Here is a 4,558-nt window from a genome sequence, read left to right as displayed (position 1 = left end):
GATCTCTGTACCTACGCTGCGCGGACGTTTGTTCTACATGCTGTCCATGTTTCTGTATTCTGTCTTAGTCCCCTGTTTGTTTGTTTTTTTTGTTTTTTTTATTACTTTATTTTGCTGTTTCTTTTGCTTGCAGCCAGGTGCGGATGGATGGGGAGGGGTAGGGGACAGGATAAACAGAAGGTAAAGGAAAAGACCACAGGATGGGGAGTGGGAAGGAGGGGGGAAGGGTATGGGAAAAGGGAGGAAAAAAAAGAAAAATGTCATGTTTTACTTTGTCCCTGTGTTCAATTTACTGTTGTAGATGGTTGACTAAATAAAGTTATAAAAAAAAAAAAAAAAAAAGATGACATGTTTGTTGAAGAATTTTTCAGGGAAACAACGGATGAGCTTGAGTGTGCTTACATATACTGGCAAACCTTGACTGAAAAGCATCGAATGTTTCTCAAACTGCAATTTGTGAAAAAGAAGTGCATTTTTTGGGTCGTGACATTTCAGCGTCAGGGAAAACATTGTCCTCATCCCGGATTGAGGCGATACTTTCCCTCCCAAAACCTGCAACATTGAAAACAATTATGTCATTTCTAGGAATGTGTTCCTATTGTCGTGTTTTAATCCCACATTATGCTCGGTTAGTTAGGCCTTTAGCTGACATTTAGCTGCAGGATTCAGTGGAAAGTGCAGGGTGCACCTTTAATGAGGGTGTCTGGCAGGGGCTGGATTCAAAACCTTGCCTTCCACGCCATTTTTCACACATTTTGCAGAGTTGCAGAGAGCAGCTGTAAGTTCAGAACACTTAGCGGTTCAGGAAGAACTACAGAGTCCAATCCCTATCAGAGGGATGACAAGCCCTGCTTACCCAAAAACTTTTATCATATGGTGGCTGTGATGAGCCATGAGGAGCCATGTCTCATAAGGGGGGAATGATGTTGCAGAAGGTGTTTCACACCATCAAAGGTTTCAATTCTTACTTAACAATTTTTTTTCTGTTGCAGGCATAATCCACAGGGAAATGTGTGATCTAAATGGGTAATATTAATAAAGGGGCGAGTGCTATTATTGTTAACGACAACATGGTCTTCACAACATTTGCATAAAAGGTACATTTTCGTAAAGCGGGCATTTGAACATATCATGATGAAATTTGTTGATCTCACACCGTCAGAGGGGAAAAAGCGGTGTTTGGTGAGGTGTTTACCGCTTCAAAACAAACTTCTTCAGTGATAGCATAAGTTCTAATGACAGAAAGCAATCCCAGATGGGGAATATCAAGTCGGTTGTCAAGCGATGACAGCATGTTAAGAACAAAACTACGTACATGCGAATGAGGGTAAGGACGCGCAGTAACCTCCATGTGAGATCCTTTTTGGCAGACCACCCAGCGTGTGGGTTAGAAGCTTCTAGAGCCCCCTTCCCTCCACGGCTCTGTGTGAGCATGAGATGTTAGAGTAGGGTGTACAACTGTCTTCTGCTCTTTCTGACATAAGAATCTAGGTTTCTGCTGCCCTGCCCCACCCAGCTGGAAGATCGCTCCACATGCTGCAGCCAGGAGATTTCGTGGTTGTAAGAAACTTCAGGAGGAGAAACACTGGCAAGGTCCCTTCCAGGTTCTTCTGGTCACCCACAGCAGTGAAGGTTGCTGAGAGGGCAACGTGGGTCCACGCATCACACTGCAAGAGGGTTTCAGGACCAGAGGACAAGCCAGTCCTGCCAGACGTCCGGAAATCCGTGACCTGACATGAGGCATTCTGTGTCACCAACGTTGCAACACAACACACACCAGGAATGAGGCAGTGGTAACGACTGACTCCAACGGTGTGTCAAGTGCTAGTGGACGAACCTCTGACACCAGAAGAAATCCAAAACACCAGAGGCAAGACCGCCTGATCCACAGCCCTGTACTGTATCGCCCAGCCACCCACACAAACACAGCAGTTTCCTGAATGGCACAGCACTCGCTGTGACGATGGAAGAACACAGAAAGGGAAAGACATGGTGTATGACACAAATGTATTCTTGTTCTCTGTTTTCTGTCTGTGGTTGTGGGGGTGCATTTTTTCAACAGATATAATAGAGCTAAATCTGACCAATACAACGAATGTGGCCCAAACCAACATGGTGATGTATTAAACCCCCTGTAAACAATACTTTTTAACTTATCTTGGCCAAAAGGGCGGCCGCTCTTAAGGGAGGGTCGAGAAGGAATTTTTTCCTTTCAACACAAAGGTTTTCGCCTTCTCCTTGATAAAGAGTACAACCTTCCTGTGAGTACATGTGATGATGTGATTATTGAAAACCATAAACTGGAGAGATAATTGCTGATGTTTGTTAAATGTACAACAGGAGGGAAATGACAGAGAAATTCATTTCTATAAGTCTTTTATTTCATATTTCTCTGTAGTAGTGTCTTAAAATATTTTAACTTTCATGATTATTATATATTCATATCTTGCTTGTCATATATTCTTACATGCTTATTATATTTTATAATCTTATATGCACATTTAACAATACTGTGTTTCTTTCAACCTGTGTCTGTGTTTTTTTAGTCGCTGCTGCCTAACCAAGAGGCAATAAATGTCTCACTGTTGTAAGTCACGGAGATAACCATTGTCTTGCATTCGAGGTCAGTCAGAGTAGACAGAGTGCAGGCCTGCACTTTGCCCTGGTACCCCTTCGAGGGGGACTCGAACTGCGTCGGTTACGACACTATGGGAACGCCTTTAGGCATGACAGGGCTGAATGCGAATAAAAACTACTCGGCATAACCGTAGGGGCATATATTCACGCCGGCACATAGCTCATTAGCTTTTTTCTATTCAGCAGGCACGTTGGTTGATGTTGTGTTGAAAGACTCCATGTATCCTACTCACCTGGAAGTTGCAGTTTGTCCAAGCAGTTGTTCGTACCATTAGTAGCCCTGCCCATGCGGGTACTGAGGTCCCGCACGGCCCTCTTTTCCGCGGACGGTCAGATACGCTCTCCCCGTGGTTCGGGCCCCGCGGCCGCTGAGGCGGCTCGGCAGTTTCGGTCATGTGGATCGCGGCGAGATCTGCTGGAGGTTTCCGAGACGGCTGTTGCTCCGTCTCGTCCTTTGTCTGCCGGTTCCGACTCCCCCAGTCCCCGTTCGTGGGCCGGGTCTCTCGGCTTCTTCTGTTCGGGGACGCTGACAGACGTAGCGGTGGCACTCTGGCTCTGAGGAGCTCGTTGTGCTTGGCAGCGTGGTGGAGGGAGAGGACTTCCGGGTGTCGGGCCGACGTCATCAGAAGAGCGCCGCGCCCGACTGTGATGTCACGAGCTGTGGCAAAACGCGGTCTGGATTGGCCACAGGCTGTCAGACTGGATGTTGCTTCCTGCTGAGCCACTCCGTGCCCCCGCGCCGGTTCTTCAAGGTTTTTCCCGGATTTTCACAGTGAGTTGTGTAAATCATGGGATAAACTCTGCCTGGCTTTCTACTCTCCAGGTGCTGGAGTATGGCAATGTGGCAGGGATTAAGGACTGCGGCTACAGGACGATGCCGCTGGTTGTAGACGCTCTGGTGAGTTACCTCTCTCCCCAGCAGAGAGAGGCAGCCAGCCGGCGCTGCCGACGGGGTCGTGTCGGGTGTCTTCCTCGCTAGTGGGGAAGACGTATATGGCGCCGGGCCAGGCTGGAGCGAGCCTGCACACCATGGCGGTTTTGCAGGCTTCCCAGGTGGGCCTGTTGCTGGAGATGGGCCACCCACCGTCAGAGCCAGGGACGGAGTGTGGATTCTCGCGGTCCCCCTCGAGCAGCTTGGGACGCAGGGCAACGCTCCCGCCTCCCCGGCAGGTCGGACCTGAGGGACGTCAACTAGTCGCGGAGGGGCGAGGCGCTAGCGTTGTTGTCCCGCCGCCATGGCGCTCGGGAAGCGCTAGCCGCCCCCGAGCCTTCTCCGCGCTGCCAGCCCCAAGGGGTGGCGGTGGGCCAGTGATTTGGCTCCCTTGTTGCGGTTCATTGGCGGGTTCTTCCTGGCGGCCCGCTTCAGGGGCTCGTCCGTGATTGGCATTTCGCACCGGCCACCAGCCCTGAGGGGTTGGTTACGCTGGCGGATTTCGCAGGGGCTTGGCGGGGTTTGGAGTACCTCCCCCGTGGGTTCTGTGCACCGTCAGACGGGTACGGGATGCAGTTCCGGATCCGCCCCCCGGCTTCACTGGGGTGGTCCGGACTGTGGTGCCCCCGGATCACGGCCTGCTGCTGGGACGGGAAGTGTGCTCGCTGCTGGAGAAGGGGGCCGTGGAGCTCGTTCCCCCGCCGGCCAGCGGGTCCGGTTTCTACAGCCGGTGCTTCCTGGTTCCCATGAAGGACGGAGACCTGCGCCCTATTCTGGATCTGCGGATTCTGAACCGGTCTCTGAGGAGATACGGGTTCAAGATGCTCACCATCCCCGCCGTCGTGTGTCAATGCCCCAGAGGCCGACTGAGTTCTGCTCCAGGGTGGCCGATGGCGTTGTTGTCCCGCCGCTGTGGCGCTCGGGAAGCGCTAGCAGCCCCCGAGCCTTCTCCGCTCTGCCAGCCCCAAGGGGTGGCAGTGGGCCGGAGGT

This window comes from Etheostoma cragini, chromosome 11, assembly GCF_013103735.1.
Source record: "Etheostoma cragini isolate CJK2018 chromosome 11, CSU_Ecrag_1.0, whole genome shotgun sequence".
NCBI classification, from domain to species: Eukaryota; Metazoa; Chordata; class Actinopteri; order Perciformes; family Percidae; genus Etheostoma; species Etheostoma cragini.
Note: the sequence above shows the minus strand (reverse complement) of the source record.